Genomic DNA, 21,695 nt, shown 5'->3' on the forward strand with positions numbered 1-21,695 from the left:
AGTAGCGAAGGTGATACGTCGACCTAATTAGTAACGCATTTCGTAGGGAGACACGAATTGCATTAAGTAAGCAAAAGCCATCGATTCTATAGTATAATTTTGAGTAGTTGACCAAGCATGATTGAACTGCGATTGATGAGTAATGACATATGTGAAAGGCAGCACCAATTGCATGGAGTATAGCAAAAGTAGAATTCTATAATAGGATTTTCAGTATGCGACAAAGTATAATTGAGGACGGAATCTGGTAATTATTGCCAGTCTGTATTATAGCATTGTTAGTGCTTTGGGAACCTAATTTGCCGTTAGGCTGAGCGCTAGATCACAATGCCTGTCTTTGAAAAGGGGGCTTGATTTTTAAGTGATGATGTCTTGAACGTTGGGCATGAATCCTGTAGAGCAGCATTCTTCAGTTGGTGGCCTTCCATCTGGCCCGTCGATTGTCAGCTGCAGTGCTGCCAACTGGACGGTTTGTCTGCAAAATTGGGCTGTTTTTAATCACGTTTTGCGGGAGAAAACTGTGCAAGAGGGGTAGTCAATTTTTAGCCGGTTTTAGCAAAAAGCTGCATTTTTTTTGTTTGTTTTTTTTTTTTAACATGAAATCTCTGCCATGATTTTCACAATATGATTAACATAACACATCCAATAGGAATCGGAGTAAGAGCAGCACACACGCACACACACACATGCACACATGAACGCACACACATACGCACACCAGCACACACATCTCATCAGTACAATAACAAAAACAAATAAAGAACTACATTTCAGAAGAGATATGTGTAACCATTATTTCAGTTGTTAGTATCAGAAGATAAGGCTCTTTCGACGACACTGTCTCCATATGTAAGACTGCAGTGTGCTCATTCGTCTTTGGCCAGTTTATCTATGTTTTGTACAGGCAAACCTAACTAGCAATATGTTTTTTATTACAGTAACTTAAAAGTAAAAATGATAACTGTGTTTCAGTACAAGCAAGCAGTTGTATTATGATTGCAGATTAAAGGCACTGTTGTTATAAGACGTTAGTGAGACCAGTCCGTCATATAAAATGTACACAATAATAATAATAATAATAATAATAATAATAATAATAATAATAATAATAATAATAATAATAATAATAGTAAAATCACTTTACTGGGTTTTAATGTGAAACAACTAAATAGGCTTTTAAATCATCCTAGTCTTTACTTTCTCACTAAATGCAGAATGAAGAACCCTAAAACGAGAGCGCAACATTTTAATTAATGACTCGTCTGTATTAATGTTAATAGAATATTCGAGTAGTGATTGCAATAGTGTGGCCTACATTCATTTAAATTATAGATGAATCGCTTATTACAATGTTGCACCCTCATTTGTATGCAGTTTCTTCATTCCGCACACACCAAAACAAATTTATTAAACCAATTTTTCTACTAAATAAATGGCTAGCAGAGATCAGTCGAATTCTTAAAGGGGAAGAAAACATCAGGGGAAAACACAGAAAAACAGCAATTCTAAATATAGTAGTAATATCAAGTTATATTTATTAATCCCTGAAAAGGAAATATTTAATATATTATCAAGCTACTTGTTCACAGTTAACAAAAAAATGACATCTTAAAATGTAGTATAATTAAGAGGAACTCCGTTATAAATGGCTTATTTTCAAATAAAAAAATACAGAGCCTTAGATTAATGCTGATCTTTTTCAGTTTCCATTGTATTTGAAAATAAGTCATTTAATAGAGCATGTCTTTATACAATGAAAGTAAATAGCGCAGTAAAGTTTTGTTTTTTTAGGGTGGGTACTTGCTGATCGAGAAGACACAGCCAAAGGCTTCTGCAAATACTGCCAAAGGCTTCTGCAAAATATTACCAATGCTACTCCACATTCTGCCTTGAACAAAATAACAAGCTGCTTCTAGATGAGGTCTTACTAATGCATTGTAAAGTTTTAACATTACTTCCCTAGATTTATCCCTTCTTCCTTGTTTACAACTCTGTCTGTAAGCTACCCTCAATCAATAAACATTAGTTTAGTCACTCACTCGGTATGCACATTCATTCTCATTTGCATCACTACACTCCATAACCTAACGGTGACTATTTCTTTACAGTTGATTATTATTTAACTTCTTCAGATAATGACTCCTCCCCTATTGCTTCTATCTCTCCTTAAGGTTGCTATTTAAATGCTTCCTGTTCACCCTGGTCCACCTGGACACTGAAAATGTCTTTCAAATGTAGTATTTTATGTAGCCCCCCTGAATTTCTTCTCTTTCCCCCCCCCCCCCCCCCCCCCCCCCCCCCCCCCCCCATCTCAGAACCTTTGGAAGTCTGGCGCCGCTGCGCGCCGCCTGCCATGCCGCCGCCACTGATTGATGTGCTTTCATTACTTAACTTGCATGCTTTTTGCACAGTAATGTAATAGTTTTAATTAAATTAAGATTAATAGCATGCAGTTTTAATATGTTACAGTGATAAATATATGTGCTTTGTATTTGTGTTATTAAATGACAATCATAAGTCGCATCATTGTAAGTGGTTCCCCCTGATATGCACCTCATGAGAGCCCTGTGGCCCCCTCAAGATTTGGACATTGCCTTATCTGGCCCTCCAGTGAATGTAATTGAATACCCCTGCTGTAGAGTCTCATGCTGGAAGGTGTCAGGCAGCAGTGTGAGCCCCGCTCTAGGAGGTACTCTGCAGACTGGTGCCGCAGAGCGAGCCACACTCAGGAGGCTTGTTCTGTACTGATGGCTGGAGCCATTCATTATTGTCACGATAGATTATCATGAATCCAGCATAACTTCAAGGGGAATGAAAATAAGGGGCTGCTCCTACATCCATGTATAAAGCATGCTGCGAATTAGAAATTATTTTCTATTAGATCCGTTGTGGTGGTTCATTGATCTGGAAGATTGGCGAGTGAGCGAGTGAGTGTCCAGTTTATCGAGGGTTGGAAACAATCCATTACAGAAAGCAAGCATAACAGATTCTGAGGCTGCAAGTAGCTTTTATAAAAAATACAGAGATGCCTCTTTGTAGCTGAACTGAAGTACCATAGGTAGAAGATCCTGCCCGGAACATTTTGAACCCAGTCTCGTCATAATATTTTTTTCGTAATTCCCTTCTGGTGAGTTCATACAAGATTGTGGTTTTTCCAGAATTCAGTAGGAGAAGTCAAGCCTAGATGTAGATGTTGGAACTTCATACTTCATATTATTTCAGGAAAAACTTTAAGTGAATTTCGACACAAGTAGTATTTTTACTGTACTTGGTGGTGCATTGGTTATGCATCACAGGACTGTGCCTGAGAACTAGCTAAAACATTTCTGGAAATTCTTGTGAAAATGTTTTTCATAAGCAAGGTGACAAAGTCCTCAAATTGATCTTATGCATTTCGAGGAGAAGTAAGAATATGACTAAATGTATGTTCCTAGCTTTGTGGATTTTGAGCATGAAGTGCCCCATCTGATTTTAGGGTTATAATTAGGGTTTTTTGCTTCCGAGTCAGGTTACCTTGTATAGTTTGTTTCCTATGTGCAAAAGGACTTAATCCAGCTGTTGTTCACATTGACGTTTAGGAAGTGAACCAGACTCCCGAACCTTATTGAGTGCGGACCTAACCCTCTAAACAGACCCAGTGTGAATACACCCATGGAGGGAATGTTGGCTTATAGTGATGCACAATTGATATGATACTGAATAGTATTATGATCCACTTGTGTAGAACAACCAACATTCTGGTAAATTTGTGTATAAAACAGTTCACAATGGTGATGAAGTATATTGTACTCCAAATACATAGTAGTTTGATGAAAAATAACATTATGTTTTAAATGCAAATTTAATTATTTAAGACCTAGATCTATTTACTTATTGCAGCATGGTAGACTCTTGTGACATTTGGATTTTCACAAGTCCCTGAAGCCATACAATCCGTGAAAGCGAGACATTCGGTCCTTAGCCAAAGACACTTGGTTATTCTTGAGATTTGCTGAAAAATGTCAAGTAAAGCGCTATCGTGTTTATTTCGGACATTTACCGTTTTGCTTGTTAAATGTCGACATTTACCAGGAAATCTTAAGATTTGCCAATATTCTGAATTTTACTGTAACATATGCAATAGTATTTGTAGGCCAGACTGCTTCGGTGACCTGTTTTGTAAATGAAAGAGGGATTTCAAAGCTGTTCATACTAATTTCTCAACTTGTAGACATTGAGAAAAATTTGTAGAGTCAAAACATTTGGCATTGAATAGTAAGGTTCTTTTAGTATTTCTGAACTTCACAAGCTTACTTATTATGATATCATCTGTTTGTGAATATGTTTGTCAGAACTTTGATCTTACATAGATCGGTATAATAGTGCCAGGCTGTTGTGCCAGACATTTGGATGATCTCAAAGTGCAAGACAAAATCTTGCTTGATGCACTGAATGTCAAAGCTGAAGGTGCACAGTGAGATAAGAAAACCAAGATTCAATTGTCAAGTATCTTGTTCAAATATATATATTATATATATAATTATATATATAGTTAATTTAAGCATTATATATTTAAGCGATAGAGCTCGATGCGGGCTCTACCGTGTGGTAGATGACCGCGACTGGAGTTATGCGTCCCGAGCCGTAGGTGAGGGCGCTAATGAAAGTCAAGGTCATCTACCACATGGTAGAGCCCGCATCGAGAGGGCTCTATCGCTATTAGAAAACTATTTATTTATTTATTTTAAAAAAAAAACGTTATTAGGCTTCCAAGCCAAAGACTGGGAAGCCTATGGTTATTGTTAGTTTTTTTTTTTTCATTTATTTTAAAATATATTTATTTATTTTTTATCTAAACTGCTGCTGCTTTGAAGCTGTGTGACTGATCAGGTTCTGACTTGGCAGTTAACAAGCTGGATACATTGGCTGATGCTGAAAACGTTTTGCTGCTGCGTCCTTGCAATTTGCGCCGTGATGCATTTTTCGATAAAACCTTTCGAAATCTTCTTCCTGGGAACTGGTGAAGCCATTGATCTGACACTTGGCATATATCATCAGCATCCAAACCCGCATCAAGTTTGCGAAGCAGAAGTTTCAGCGATAAATTTTAATGTCGAAATGGCTGCCACAAACTTTAACGAAATGCGCCCTTAACAGCAAACTGCTGCTATTTGAACACCGTTTGACCAACAAACTCCAAACTTGGTAGTTATTGCCCCAGTAACAATGGAATACAAATATGTCAGAATGGTTATGTTTTATAAAACAAGATGGCTGCCAGATGTACATTTACGTATGAAATTTAAAACTGCCTCAGTTGACTAACTTGGAACTTCACAAGCATCATCATTGACACTGTAGCAATACAACTGACTTTTAAGAAACTTTCGAGAAAAAAAAAAAAAAAAAACTTTCAAAATCTTCTTGTGTGGAACAGTTGAAGTTGCTGATTTTAAACTTGGCACATTGAGAACTAAACACACTTAGACAGGTACTGATACCGGGGCTTGGGAGCCGTAAAACTGCCTGGCAGTTCTAATTATTATTAAAATTATTATTATTTGGCTAACATATTTATTTATTGAGGTCTTTCTCTTTCTCAGTATAATTTATCTGGTCATCAATTGTTGAATAGTCCATGTAGTATTGAGTCAGACTCGAAACTTGTTGGAGGCGGGGCATCATTCAAGCAGGCAGGGAGTGGATTGGCTGGTGCGGAAAGAAGTGAAGCAAGGTTTGCAGTTTGACTGGCTGATTTAGAGGGAGGGTGTTGTTTGGATCCAGCTGATGACATAATAGTGGACCAATCATGTGTTTGCTGTCCAGTAGCTGTGAATTGCACACAGACATGATTTTGCTTGTCTGTTTAAGTAGCTCTTTTATGTTATCAGATTGGTTGTAGATTAGAATGTTAAGGGAAAAAGCCGGTATTCATGGGCAGATTGATTTAAAATTTAATTTGCAGTTAAGCATGTCAACGTTCCAGCGGGCATCTATGCAAAATAGAAGCCCGCTAGATCTGGAAACTGATTTGCATTCAATTGTTTTATATATATATATATATATATATATATATATATATATATATATATATATATATATATATATATATATATATACACACACACACACACACACACACACACACACACACACAGTTTATCTTCAAACTAGGAACTTTGGAACCTCTTGGAATGACCTTTCCATTCTGACGTAATCATGACATCATCCACAGATTTCTTGAAAAAATAACTGTTTTTTTCTACACAGCTGAATGGCTTTTGCCCAGAACCTTTTGTGTACATTAAAAACAAACAAACAAAGAAACAAACAAAAAATTTTGTACACTGCATTTATACCCCCTTTGAAATATCTATCTATCTATCTATCTATATCTATCTATCTATCTATCTATCTATCTATCTATCTATCTATCTGTCTTTTATTTTTTATGTGGTTGTTCCTGTATAGATTTTAACTGTTTTGGTCCGATAGATAATGGAATTGTGAGCAAGCAGTTGTGGTAAATGTCACTAGGGGTCTAAAATAGATACAGTAAGAAATGTCCTGTTTCAAAAAAAAAAAAAAAAAAAAATAGATTTCAGCTGTTTCTAGACTTCTCCACAAAGGCACTTTTTTCCCTGGGATGAATAGGGGAAAAATGTTTAGAATCAGAGTACGTGATACTTGCCCACACTCGCCTGTCTAAAAGTTAAAAAATATTATTTTGTTTTTTTATGTAAGCTATATAAAAATATTACTTTTCTGTTTGACTAATGAGAACTTCCAACAGGATCCATTTTCAGCCCTTGCAATCTTGAGAAACAGCTTGTCCTTCGTTGTAAAAGTGAAGCATTGTGGGATGGGCTGATTTTGATCAGTCTTAAATGAAGCACAGTTGTTAAAGTTAGCAGAAGCCCATGATAGGGGATACAAGCCCATGTTGAACCCACAGACACTCCCTTTAAAACACTCATTTCCTGTGTTATTAATGCAACTTTTAGCAGTCCAGCCAGAATTAGTAGAGCAACCAACATGCTCAGGAAATGGTGCTAACTTTTTGTGACAGCTGGGCAATCTCTATTTTGTAGAGAGTTTATAGAGGGAGTACACTATCCTCTAGATCAGAAGTTCACAGGGTTGGATACTGCTTTGGCAAACTTCGTCTTCTAACATCCTAGGTGATGTGCTTTTCTAAGTTCTGCACTTTAGATGGGACATGAAAGTGTTGTTCGGTCTGCTTATGTCTATCAAAAAAATAGAAGGAGGTATTTTGATGAGATTCGCACAAGAACCTCTCACTGTTTGCGATAAGTGTGGGCACAATGCTCTTGTTCATTGTGAGTCACAATCTCCTCTACAAAACAGAGCATCTTAAAACAAACACATACATACATTAGTTTGAAATAATCAAATCTATCACCCTGTATTATCAGCTTATGTATGTTCTGTCTTTTCACACACTGGGACAAATTCCTAAAGCTAATGATTTATTTAAAGAATGTATTTTATTTTTTCAAAGTCAGCCTTTATGAGGTTAAGTCAGTATTCATTATACTGCTCTATACTCATCTAAAACAAGTGAACAGAAATCTTGAACAGTTTCACCACTTCTTATTTTAATAATTAAAACCAACTTACAAAAAAATGAAAATACCTTTTAGTAACTCATGAGCCCCCTTTACCATTTTGTCCATTTTCAGTGAAACTGAAAAAAAGATGCCTTAAAATGTCCACAGCCATCTCATGGACAGAACTCCCAGTAGATATTTATGTAGGATGCCAAAGGCTACGTACTGCTTTGCTCAAATAATGTGATATGAAAGGGTTAGCTGTGACATCAGAAATTAAATTGCGTCTTGCAAAATGTCATCTTGAATTATAGTATAGTGTATTTTTTGCTTACCCCTTTATTTGGTAACTTTAGTCATTTTGTACCTTTCATCACCAAAGTTTTATGTTACAGTGTGTGGAGACTCCAGATTTGTTGAATGTCGCCTGACTATTCCCTATGACCACTGGGAAACAGCAGTGATAGAACCCTTGATCCTTGACACCATATCCTGCACCTGCTTAGTAAAACAGGAAAAAAAAAAAAACAGAAATTAATACTGTGCTTTTTACTTTAAGTGCATTCATGGAGAAGTTAAACATAGAAACCCTAATCATGTTGCAGCAGCAAGCAAAGAAAGAATAACATGATAATGAAAGAACCTATTATTTTTTTTATTACACACCAGTGGCATGATGCTGCACACACCGCTTAATGAAGTAGCTCAGTTGAAAACAGCAGCTAATTAAAGGAGGTGATGTGGACCAGCAGTTAAAGAAAAGCACTTGTAACCAGGCGGTCCCCGGTTCAGTTCCCAGCCGTGACTCATTGTGTGATCCTGAGCAAGTCACTTAACCTCCTTGTGCTCCATCTTTTGGGTGAGACGCTGTGGTAAGTGACTCAGCTGATGCATAGTTCACACACCCTAGTCTCTGTAAGTCACCTTGGATAAAGGTGTCTGCTAAATAAACAAATAATAATAATAATAATAATAATAATAATAATAAAGCAGGGGACAGATCCTTATCAGATCTAAACTCCAGGAACCTTTATTGCACACTGATTGCAAGCAATGTAAATCATGCATTCTGGGAGAAGGTGCAGAGATCTACAGGGGACATTTCTTACATGTTTTCAGTTAAGCACATCAGTATCAAATTCACATGTGATAGTACCATTGATTGCACATTAATAACAAATTCACATGTGGTAGTACCATTGATTGCACAGCAGTATCAAATTCACATGTGATAGTACCATTGAATGCACATCAGTATCAAATTCACATGTGATAGTACCATTGATTGCACATCAGTATCAAATTCACATGTGATAGTACCATTGATTGCGCATTAATAACAAATCCACATGTGATAGTACCATTGAATGCACATCAGTATCAAATTCACATGTGATAGTACCATTGTATGCACATCAGTATCAAATTCACATGTGATAGTACCATTGAATGCACATCTCTATTTAAACTGGACATCTTGCCACCCAAAGCACATCACAACTAACATTATTTATAGCAACATTGAGAACCTCAAAATAATTCAGGAACCTAGCGATCAGTTTCTTTGTCCAGGGGGTGTCCCTTGTTAATCCACAAATTCATCGAGCTGCTATCAAGAAAATCTCTGCTCAGCAAGGTGTAAAACAATGTTATCAAAGAAAACTGAATTCCATGGGTAGTTGATTTTCATCCTACAGCACCAAAGCACAAAGGTTCAATTAAGGAAAGTTACACATCAGTGGCCAGTTGTGTTTCATTTATCAGTAATGGCTGGTTAAATTTGTTTTCAGTGTTTCATAGAGTACTGTACATCCAGATTATCCACTGTAAAACATAAGGCTTATTTTAACAATACAGATCTAATCTAATTTAACAATACATAATCTAAGTAATTCATTTATTACTACAAATTCAGTGACAGTAGCTAGTTTTTCAACAAAGGTTCCTTAATCTAGGTCATTTATTCAGGATCTAAACAACATGGTGAAGAGGCAAGCCTTGAAACCTTTGCTTCAAAGGAAGATCCTTTGGCAAACCAGATAACGATCCAGACTGAAATTCATACAGCCTAAGTAATCTAAACGATTAGCTCAAAACTACAGAACTTTTCCTGGATCAAGGTAATTTACTCAGGAACCAGACTCAGCCTACACTTACTGTGACATGATAAGCATGAACACCTTCGCTTCAGAAACAGCTGTAAAGCATATCCTTATGGTACCATTGGCCGTGAAACTGCTCTACAGAGGAACATGTCTGTACTGCCTTACCTAAGAAGATGCTAGCTATACAATGGCACCTACACGCAAGTATCACACAAGCTTAATGCTTACTATGGAAGCCTAAAGGATAGTTGAGCCAGGATATAGAATTAAAATCTATGTGTGTATGTGATTAGATGACAGATATCTTACCATGGAAATGTTAGTTTAAAAGCTGTTCTAGAAATAATGAAGGTACTTCTTTTGTTAATCTGATTGCATCCAGCACAATTTGATTTGCCCTTAGGAAACTATGTCATAGTTCCTTTTGTAATTTTGGTAAGTTACAGTGTGAAGTCATTTTAGTCAATGTCTTTCTTATATGTAATATCTTAGAAAGTTACTTTGCCAAATGCGAGTGGAGAACATCTTAGATACAGAATCAGATATTTCAGGAATTAGCATTACCTTTTAAGAACCACAACTCAATGTTTGTTTCTTGTTTGTTTTTATGGGAAACAAGGACAAGGAGTTTTCATTGTAATTGCATGCAGCTTAGTTAATTCTAGTTGCTTTGACTAATTACTTGAATGCTATTATTGTTGTTTTGTTATGTTGTATAAACCATTATTTTTTAAACAAACTGAATAATCTCTTGCTTGCTTATAAATATCAACCTCAGAACAGAACTTGAATCAAGGGGGGATTAATAACCTACCGTTTGTTACATCATGTAAATCTGATGTTATTTTCAGAGCATAACATCATGAAGGAGTATATGCTGTAATGAAAAAAAAGATATATTTCATACTAGATGGGACATGGAAGTGTTGTTTGGTCATCTTAATACGTCTATTTGTCCAAAAAATAGCAGGATGTATTTTGATGAGATTCCCACAAGAACCTCTCACTGTGTGGGCACAAGGCTCTTATTCATTGTGAGTCATATCTCCTCTACAAAACAGAACATCTTAAAGCAAACACATACCGTAAAAAATGAATACATTTCATACTTGCTAAAGAAAAACAGGATTATAAAACAAGAGTCAACAGAAAGTGCAGAGAGACAGAAATTATACCAAGCCCCTTTGGATAATTTTAATGTTGGCTGAACGCAAAATGTGTCAATTGCCGGTTCTTTCCTGTAGTCTGTCATTATCTTTAGTAAACAGTGGCTTCACTAATCACCGATGAAGAACTGGCTGTCACAGTCGTCTCACCTGTAGTTATTTTAAATGCGATATTAAAAGCTGAAGCTGCGTCGAGTAGTGCAGCGCAGTGCTTATGCTGAGTGCAGCCACAGGCTTCAGCGGCTACACAGATGTGCAGCTTTTTCCTCGCACGCATTGTGTATGTCGTCAATGAAGTGTGACTCACTACCTCAAGGCAGTGGAGACGTGTGAAGACTAAGGACAGAAAAATGTGTTTTATGTGTTTGAAAGCTACTAGGTAAGCAACATGAATACTGACTACATATATGCTGTATAATTGCATTATATACAATGGAACATTGTAAACTCACAGATAACTGTAAATAAATGACAGACTGCAGTACTGAGTATCTAATTCAGTAGTTTACAAATGAAGCAAAAAATACAGTGTGGACAACCAAAGCATATAAGGGACTGAATTACAAAAGATTAAACAGCGAGAGGAAACACAAGTACAAAAAACATAATAATGAATCTCAGTACTTGCAGTAAAACAAACAGTTAAACAAAAAGTGCTTGTGATCGGTGGGCTGAGTCGAGTAGTGCAGCTCAGTGCTTGTGATCGGGGGGCTGTGTCGAGTAGTGCAGCTCAGTGCTTGTGATCGGTGGGCTGTGTGGAGCAGTGCAGCTCAGTGCTTGTGATCGGTGGGCTGTGTCGAGTAGTGCAGCTCAGTGCTTGTGATCGGTGGGCTGTGTGGAGCAGTGCAGCTCAGTGCTTGTGATCGGTGGGCTGTGTCGAGTAGTGCAGCTCAGTGCTTGTGATCGGTGGGCTGTGTGGAGCAGTGCAGCTCAGTGCTTGTGATCGGTGGGCTGTGTCGAGTAGTGCAGCTCAGTGCTTGTGATCGGTGGGCTGTGTCGAGTAGTGCAGCTCAGTGCTTGTGATCGGTGGGCTGTGTCGAGTAGTGCAGCTCAGTGCTTGTGATCGGTGGGCTGTGTGGAGTAGTGCAGCTCAGTGCTTGTGATCGGTGGGCTGTGTCGAGTAGTGCAGCTCAGTGCTTGTGATCGGTGGGCTGTGTCGAGTAGTGCAGCTCAGTGCTTGTGATCGGTGGGCTGTGTCGAGTAGTGCAGCTCAGTGCTTGTGATCGGTGGGCTGTGTGGAGCAGTGCAGCTCAGTGCTTGTGATCGGTGGGCTGTGTCGAGTAGTGCAGCTCAGTGCTTGTGATCGGTGGGCTGTGTCGAGCAGTGCAGCTCAGTGCTTGTGATCGGTGGGCTGTGTCGAGCAGTGCAGCTCAGTGCTTGTGATCGGTGGGCTGTGTCGAGCAGTGCAGCTCAGTGCTTGTGATCGGTGGGCTGTGTCGAGCAGTGCAGCTCAGTGCTTGCGATCGGTGGGCTGTGTCGAGCAGTGCAGCTCAGTGCTTGCGATCGGTGGGCTGCGTCGAGTAGTGCAGCTCAGTGCTTGTGATCGGGGGGCTGTGTCGAGTAGTGCAGCTCAGTGCTTGCGATCGGGGGGCTGAGTCGAGCAGTGCAGCTCAGTGCTTGCGATCGGTGGGCTGCGTCGAGAAGTGCAGCTCAGTGCTTGCGATCGGTGGGCTGCGTCGAGTAGTGCAGCTCAGTGCTTGCGATCGGTGGGCTGCGTCGAGTAGTGCAGCTCAGTGCTTGCGATCGGTGGGCTGCGTCGAGTAGTGCAGCTCAGTGCTTGCGATCGGTGGGCTGCGTCGAGTAGTGCAGCTCAGTGCTTGCGATCGGTGGGCTGCGTCGAGTAGTGCAGCTCAGTGCTTGCGATCGGTGGGCTGCGTCGAGTAGTGCAGCTCAGTGCTTGCGATCGGTGGGCTGCGTCGAGTAGTGCAGCTCAGTGCTTGCGATCGGTGGGCTGCGTCGAGTAGTGCAGCTCAGTGCTTGCGATCGGTGGGCTGCGTCGAGTAGTGCAGCTCAGTGCTTGCGATCGGGGGGCTGCGTCGAGCAGTGCAGCTCAGTGCTTGCGATCGGGGGGCTGCGTCGAGCAGTGCAGCTCAGTGCTTGCGATCGGGGGGCTGCGTCGAGCAGTGCAGCTCAGTGCTTGCGATCGGGGGGCTGCGTCGAGCAGTGCAGCTCAGTGCTTGCGATCGGGGGGCTGCGTCGAGCAGTGCAGCTCAGTGCTTGCGATCGGGGGGCTGCGTCGAGCAGTGCAGCTCAGTGCTTGCGATCGGGGGGCTGCGTCGAGCAGTGCAGCTCAGTGCTTGCGATCGGGGGGCTGCGTCGAGCAGTGCAGCTCAGTGCTTGCGATCGGTGGGCTGCGTCGAGCAGTGCAGCTCAGTGCTTGCGATCGGTGGGCTGCGTCGAGCAGTGCAGCTCAGTGCTTGCGATCGGTGGGCTGCGTCGAGCAGTGCAGCTCAGTGCTTGCGATCGGGGGGCTGCGTCGAGTAGTGCAGCTCAGTGCTTGCGATCGGGGGGCTGTGTCGAGCAGTGCAGCTCAGTGCTTGCGATCGGGGGGCTGCGTCGAGTAGTGCAGCTCAGTGCTTGCGATCGGGGGGCTGCGTCGAGCAGTGCAGCTCAGTGCTTGCGATCGGGGGGCTGCGTCGAGCAGTGCAGCTCAGTGCTTGCGATCGGGGGGCTGTGTCGAGCAGTGCAGCTCAGTGCTTGCGATCGGTGGGCTGTGTCGAGCAGTGCAGCTCAGTGCTTGCGATCGGTGGGCTGTGTCGAGCAGTGCAGCTCAGTGCTTGCGATCGGGGGGCTGCGTCGAGCAGTGCAGCTCAGTGCTTGCGATCGGGGGGCTGCGTCGAGCAGTGCAGCTCAGTGCTTGCGATCGGGGGGCTGTGTCGAGCAGTGCAGCTCAGTGCTTGCGATCGGGGGGCTGTGTCGAGTAGTGCAGCTCAGTGCTTGCGATCGGTGGGCTGTGTCGAGTAGTGCAGCTCAGTGCTTGTGATCGGTGGGTTGCGTCGAGTAGTGCAGTGCTTGTGATCGGTGGGCTGTGTCGAGTAGTGCAGTGCAGTGCTTGTGATCGGTGGGTTGCGTCGAGTAGTGCAGTGCTTGTGATCAGTGCGTTGTGTCGAGTAGTGCAGTGTAGTGCTTGCGATCAGTGGGTTGTGTCGAGTAGTGCAGCGCAGTGCTTGTGATCAGTGGGTTGCGTCGAGTAGTGCAGTGCTTGTGATCAGTGGGCTGTGTTGAGTAGTGCTGTGCAGAGCTTGTGATCAGTGGGCAGTGTCGAGCAGTGCAGTGCTTGTGATCAGTGGGCTGCGTCGAGTAGTGCAGCACAGTGCTTATGCTGAGTGGGCTGTGTCGAGTAGAGCAGTTCAGTGCTTGTGATGTAGTTTATATGATGTCACGTATTAAGGAAAATATGATAATTTTGAGGTTCCAATATGATATTTCTACTTTTCAGATCTGACAATGCTGGTTAATACTGTAGTTTCACCCTGTTCTGACAGATCTCATTGACTGAAGCAGTGCTAGAATGCTCTCATTTGCCTTAAGAATATTGTGCACAGTACCCTGACCGACGGCTGAAGTCTCTGTGGCAGGATGAAGCGGGTCCGCCTGCTTTGCCTTTCAGTGACTCTGAGCCCAGCTGTGCTGAAGCAGGAGAGGGTGGGAGCTCATACTCAAATAATAAGTACAAGTTAGTTCTGTTCAACTATCTAATATTTTGTTCTGTGCATATAACATTTATTCTATAAAGGTCTGTGTAATACACTTTTATATATTTTGTTTACTACGGTTTATTTAAGACAATTTTTAAATTTAGAGCTCTGCTGTGACCAAATGTTACTTCAATTAGAATGTTGGTAACATGGTTTTGTTGAATGTTGAATATGATAAAGGGGTTTCGCTAAATGAGACATTTTTCAGTGGCATAAAAGTCTGTTTTCTTTAAAGCATAAAGGTTGATTTCACTCATTCTCTGCTTGAATTGAAAAATACGGATCGACCCCCCCCCCCCCCCCCCCCCCCCCCCAGTAAATTCTTTCTAAAATAAATGTTGATTTTAATTGTCGATTTGGCAAACAAAAAAAAAATCTAATAGTAGCAAGCCTAATTATGACTGCTGCCATAATGCTCATTCCTATCTGCTGTATTCTGACTTTTTTTTTGCCCCCAAAAAAGACCAATTTGAAATCAGATTTATTTGTGGACCCTTTTAGGGCCAGCGCAGCTGCTCTGCCACTTCACAAATCTCATTTTAATATCAAAGACTTTTTTATTTATAAATGAGCCCCACCTACAATTTTCACATGCATATAATTAAGGCTTGACAAGCCTTAAAATGCATGGCTAATGAGCAGCGAAGCACATTGCACAGCAGAGCGCATGTTAACAATGCCTTCACCAAAAATGTCATGATTATTGGCCACACTTTAGGCACTTTATTGAATCAGTCAAATCACGTTGTTACGGATAGCTTTCAAAGTTCTTTGTTTTTCATTATTGCCTTCCATCATGCATGGATAAAGAAACAGTTTAAGACTACATGGCAGATATGATTAATTTTATTCCGATTAGGAATTATACCCCTGAAATCCTTAGGGATTAGTTAACTATTCAGCTGTGAGTTGTTCATTACAGTTTTCATGAATATATATGAAGTGACACATTTTGTGTTCATTTAGATGCTGTCAGTACATGTTGCTGTGCTCTTCACATTGTAATTTGGGCCCAATTGTTTTTTTTTTTTTTTTTTTGCCTTGTCAAAATTTCCCTCCGGCAAACAAACAAAAAAGGTATTGTATGTATTGACATTGTTAATAAATTTGTCTGTAGACATATATTAGTTTTTTTACGTGACAGTCCCTGCACGTTCCCATTATAGTTATACTGCCTTTATGTATTTAACATTACAGAAACACACTCACTCACAGCACATAAGAAACAAAATGCAACAACAGCTACAGTGTTTTTGTACCTCTGAACCATCGCTGCTGTCATCATTTGGGCTGACGATAACGTTGCATCAAAATTGTGCTTGTAATTTTTACAATATTACAAAATATAACTATCATTTTTGGGCAGGTAAAATTTGAGGCGCTACTGGATTTTAGTTGTTCAAGATTCAGTTTAAAGTCTGCCGTAGATCCAAATGACAGAGAATCATTTCGGTTGAAGTCTGGAAGTAAACTGGTGTCAGCAGTCTGCTTCTGCACTGCTGAAGTGCACTTTCTGTCACAACTAATTTAGAGGTTTCCACTTATTGCAAGTATTTCTTTTTTAAATGTAACTCCTGTGTTTCTTTGAAGTAATATCTTAAGAAAGGCTTGTATCAGAAACTAATGCATATTTATAATTAGATGTAAAAATATCAAATGAAAGGGTTTTTCAAGAGCTCTGCTGGATTCGACGCTCAGCTTCTGTTATCAGATCTGTAACGTTTCATTGATGGAACAGTGAAAATGTAGCCTATTCGTTCACCAGGCGTGTTATAAGTATCAGAAACAAAATTCTAGAACTTGAAGCTACTGCACTAACAGGTAACTATGATGTGATAGGTGTTACACAAACGTGGATGTCTGAGAGTGATGGGGACGAATATAATATTTGTGGGTATACACTGTATAGGAAAGACAGGCAGGACAGAAGAGGAGGAGGGGTAGCGCTATACATAAGAAACAGTCTTGAAGCCCAGGTGTTAAACCTGGACAAAGAAAATAAAACTGAATCAATATGGGTCAGAATAACAGACAAAAATTCAAAGGGCATAATAATAGGAGCATGCTATAGACCGCCAGATTCAGACGGTGAGCACAATAATCTGTTATACAATGACATCAGAAATGCGTGTAGCAAAGGAGAAGCCATACTAATGGGGGATTTCAACTTCCCCCAAATAAAATGGGAAAACCCGGTGGGTAGCACGAAGGATGAAATAGAAATGGTGGAAATGACAAATGACTGCTTCCTAACACAATTTGTCAAGGCACCGACTAGAGGGGAGGCATGCCTTGATTTAGTCTTTTCAAATAACGAAGACAGAATAACTAAAACAGAGGTCAGAGAACCACTGGCAAACTCAGACCACAACATGGTCTCATTTGAAGTGTTTTTTAAAACCCCAAAAGTAATGACTAAAGCTAAGGTTTACAATTTTAGAAAAGCAAACTATGAAGGTATGAAACAGAGACTAACAGAAGTAGATTGGAGTAAAATAGAGAAAACACCCACAGAAGAAGGATGGTTGTTCTTCAAAAATGTAGTACTAGAGGCGCAAAACAATTACATCCCTAAAGTAGACAAATCTAAATGTACAAGTAAATTGCCAAAATGGTTTAATGATCAATTAAAAAAAATATTCAGCGAAAAAAGGCACTTTACAGAGCATTTAAAAAGGACCAAAAAGAAAGTACGCAGAAAGAGTACACGGAACTGCAAATGCAAGTCAAAAAGGAAGTTAGAAAGGCCAAGAGAGAAATAGAAATGAACATTGCTAAGGGAGCTAAAACCAATTCCAAAATGTTTTTCCAATATTACAACAGCAAGAGAACATTCAAAGAGGAGGTTAAATGTTTAAGAGATACAAATGGCAAAATCGTAGATGAAGAAAAAAAAATAGCAAATATATTAAATGATTACTTTTCACAAGTTTTTACAAAGGAAGATACTGACAACATGCCCCACATGCCATCCAGTTCCTATGCAGTTTTAAATAACTTTAGCATAACTGAGGCAGAAGTGTTAAAGGGAGTAGGAGCTCTTAAAATAAACAAATCCCCTGGGCCGGATGAGATCCTCCCAGTAGTACTCAAAGAAATGAAAGAAGTAATTTACAAACCGCTAACCAAGATCATGCAGCAGTCTCTTGACACAGGGGTGGTACCGACAGACTGGAAAATTGCAAACGTAATACCGATCCACAAAAAGGGAAACAAAACTGAACCAGGTAACTACAGACCAGTAAGCCTGACTTCTATTATATGCAAACTTATGGAAACTATAATAAGATCCAAAATGGAAAATTACCTGTATGGTAACAGGGTCCTGGGAGACAGTCAACATTGTTTTAGGAAAGGGAGATCGTGTCTAACTAACTTGCTTGATTTTTTTGAGGATGCAACATCGATAATGGATAATTGCAAAGCATATGACATGGTTTATTTAGATTTCCAGAAAGCTTTTGACAAAGTCCTGCACAAAAGATTAATTCTCAAACTGAATGCAGTTGGGATTCAAGGAAACACATGTACATGGATTAGGGAGTGGTTAACATGTAGAAAACAGAAAGTACTTATTAGAGGAAAAACCTCAGAATGGAGTGTGGTAACCAGTGGTGTACCACAGGGATCAGTATTAGGTCCTCTGCTATTCCTAATCTACGTTAATGATTTAGATTCTGGTATAGTAAGCAAACTTGTTAAATTTGCAGAAGACACAAAAGTAGGAGGAGTTTCCTTTTCCCTAACTCTCTTCTTTTTGAAAAATGGAAAAAATGAAAGCCGGCTGAAATGGCAAACACTGTTGCAGCAGCAAAGGTCATTCAAAATGATCTAGACAAGATTCAGAACTGGGCAGACACATGGCAAATGACATTTAATAGAGAAAAGTGTAAGGTACTGCACGCAGGAAATAAAAATGTACATTATAAATATCATATGGGAGATACTGAAATTGGAGAAGGAATCTATGAAAAAGACCTAGGAGTTTTTGTTGACTCAGAAATGTCTTCATCTAGACAATGTGGGGAAGCTATAAAAAAGGCTAACAAGATGCTCGGATACATTGTGAAAAGTGCTGAATTTAAATCAAGGGATATAATGTTAAAACTGTACAATGCACTAGTAAGACCTCATCTTGAATATTGTGTGCAGTTCTGGTCACCTCGCTATAAAAAAGATATTGCTGCTCTAGAAAGAGTGCAAAGAAGAGCGACCAGAATTATTCCGGGCTTAAAAGGCATGTCATATGCAGACAGGCTAAAAGAATTGAATCTGTTCAGTCTTGAACAAAGAAGACTACGTGGCGACCTAATTCAAGCATTCAAAATTCTAAAAGGTATTGACAGTGTCAACCCAAGGGACTTTTTCAGCCTGAAAAAAGAAACAAGGACCAGGGGTCACAAATGGAGATTAGACAAAGGGGCATTCAGAACAGAAAATAGGAGGCACTTTTTTACACAGAGAATTGTGAGGGTCTGGAATCAACTCCCCAGTAATGTTGTTGAAGCTGACACCCTGGGATCCTTCAAGAAGCTGCTTGATGAGATTTTGGGATCAATAAGCTACTAACAACCAAACGAGCAAGATGGGCCGAATGGCCTCCTCTCGTTTGTAAACTTTCTTATGTTCTTATGTTCTTATGATGCAGCCTCCACTCTGAGCTGTCTGGAGCTCCTCTGGACAGGAGTTCTGCTGCCTTGTTGTCCTCACAGGGGAGGTGAACCGCCCTGATGGAACGCAAGTTTCTGTGCGTCCAGGACAGGAGTCTCTGCGCTGCGTGGTGAAAGCCCGGTAGGCGTAGGCCGCCTTGGTGATTTGTGTAGGCTATCACTGTGGCATTGTCCGTCTGGACCAGCACATGTTTGTGCGCTAATTACTGGCGAAAATGTGATAACGCCAGGCTCACTGCTTGCAGCTCTTGCACATTTATGTGCGCTTGCTGCCAATGTCCCTTCCACTGACCTCTTATTCCTCTCCTGTTCCAGACCGCTCCCCAACCCAGACTGGAGGCGTCTGTAGTGATCACTTCCCTTCTGTGATTTGAGGGGAGATCCGAGGCGCAGATTGCCGGGACGGAGCCACCACTCCATTGTCTTCCGGCATTGTCTGGACACTCGCACCAGCCGGTACCGATCTCGGACCGGGTGCACCTTGAGCATATTCACCCAGGCTTGAAGCGGGCACATTCTCAGCAGCCCTAGTGGAAGGATTCTCAAGGTAGCTGCCATCAGCCCCAAGAACCTTTGATATAGTTTGACCTGTAGGAGAGCGTCCTCTCTGAATAGGGAGAGTGTGGTCTCCAACGACCGAATCCTGTCTTCCGACAGTGAGGCAAGCATGCTCACAGAGTTCAGTTTGATCCCCAGAAAAACTGTGGATTAAGACGGTACGAAGTTGCTCTTCTGCTGATGTACTGAGAGCCCCATGATCAATGACCTGTTTTGTGTGGGCCTCTGCGCGTGTTTTTGACTGCGCGCAAATCAATCAATTGTCCAGATAGTTTAGGATCCGAATACCCCGCAGCCTAAGCAGAGCCAGTGCTGCATCCATGCACTTTGAAAATGTGCGGGGCACCAGCGAGAGGCCAAATGGCAGCACGCAGAATTTGTACAGTTGCCTTGAAAGGCAAAACGAAGATATTTTCTGTGCGTGGGACGGATTGGGACGTGAAAATACACGTCTTGCAGGTCGATCGATGTGAACCAGTCTCCCAGTTGAACAGACTGGAGGATACACTGTGCTGTCAACATGTTGAACTTCTTGTGTTTGAGGAACAAGTTGAGGACCCTGAGGTCCATAATTGGTCTGAAACCACCGTCCCTTTTGGGCACCAGGAAGTATCTGGAGTAAAAGCCGCTGAGGGCATCGCTTGGACTTACCAAGCGTACAGCGTTCTTCCTTCAAAGATTGGCGATCTCCTGTTGAAGGAGTATCGCCCTCGCTGGTTCGACGGTGGTGAGGAGCACATCCTTGAAGGGTGGCGGACCTATGCGGAATTGTAGAGCGTATCCGTGTCTCATAGTTGATAGCATCCAGGAGTCCTGGGTGCAGCCTTTTGCCATAGATCGTTACCATTGGTCAGTCCGGTTGTGGGTGGGTTTGGTGGCAGCTGGAGCCCCTCAGAGGCGGTCTCCCTTGGGCTTGGGAGGGGGCGGATCTTTCTTAGGCCCCGGCCTCGGTCTCCAGCCGGAGAACCGTTTACCCCTGGCCTGCGGTGGTCCCCTGCCGGTGGAGGGCGGTGTTCAGACCCTTTTAACCCAGCAGACTGTGCATGCCATCTTGGGCGCTGACTGTAAGCCGGAAGGTGCGAGAACTTTGAGATGATCTCCGTGGCCTTGTGGGACCTCTCAAGGCTCACGTCAACGGTCACCCCGAAAGTCTGCCCCAGTGTAATGGGGGCATCCAGCAGCGCCACCATCTCGGTCTCTACAACCTTGGCTTGCGTCAGCCACAAATGCCGGCGAGTGGCCACCATCGCTGCCATCGAACTCACCTATTAGGTCAGTCATCGCCTTAGCCACCGCCTGGAGCTCCCCTGTGTCTGCCTCTGTGGCTGTGTCCTGCAGCCTCTCCGCCAACTGGTTCTGGTAAAGTACCAGTATGGCCATGGCGTTCGCTGCTCGCACGGACAGCGCTGCTGGCACGTATGCCTTTTTTAGCATTGCGTCGTTGTCATGCAAGGCTTTGACAGGCAGGTTGGGTCCTTATCCCCCTTGGTGAAGGTGGAACCTTGCACCAACACCGTAACCGTGTCCCCAATGGTGGGGAATGTGCCTAGGCCTTCTCCTTGGGTCCTGTAGTGAAAAGCAGGGACTGCTGTTCTGGAGGCTGAGGTTGCAGACGCTGGGTTGCCCCAGGAGGAGCGCCCCAAATCCAGGAAGTCTTGGCATAAGGGGAGGGCATGCTGTGGGTGCCCTCTCTGCTAGAGGAAGCGGTTCCCCTTTCCCTCCTGTTCCGCCGGCCAGGGGACGTCTGTGGCTGCAGCTGCACACTGCATTAGCGACCGGAACTCCTCCCTCTGTGACACGTATGGCGACGGCAGCAGGGTGGTTCCCACTGTGGCCTGCCATCGGAGGTGGCTGGGTCTGATACGTCCGACCTGGACGCCGTGAAGGACAGCTCACCTGGGCTAGGGGGTCTAGGCAGAGGGGATGGGGAACGAGACTGTGGGGGCTG

The 21,695-nt window shown here is 42.0% G+C and overlaps 1 protein-coding gene across 2 annotated transcripts in view; it reads left to right on the plus strand.

The window, feature by feature from the left end:
* Nucleotides 1-21,695, plus strand: part of LOC121315187 (protein FAM135B-like) — a 110,607-nt gene that overhangs the window by 15,332 nt on the left and 73,580 nt on the right. The window lies entirely within an intron of this gene.

This window comes from Polyodon spathula, chromosome 4 (assembly GCF_017654505.1).
Source record: "Polyodon spathula isolate WHYD16114869_AA chromosome 4, ASM1765450v1, whole genome shotgun sequence".
Lineage (NCBI taxonomy): Eukaryota > Metazoa > Chordata > Actinopteri > Acipenseriformes > Polyodontidae > Polyodon > Polyodon spathula.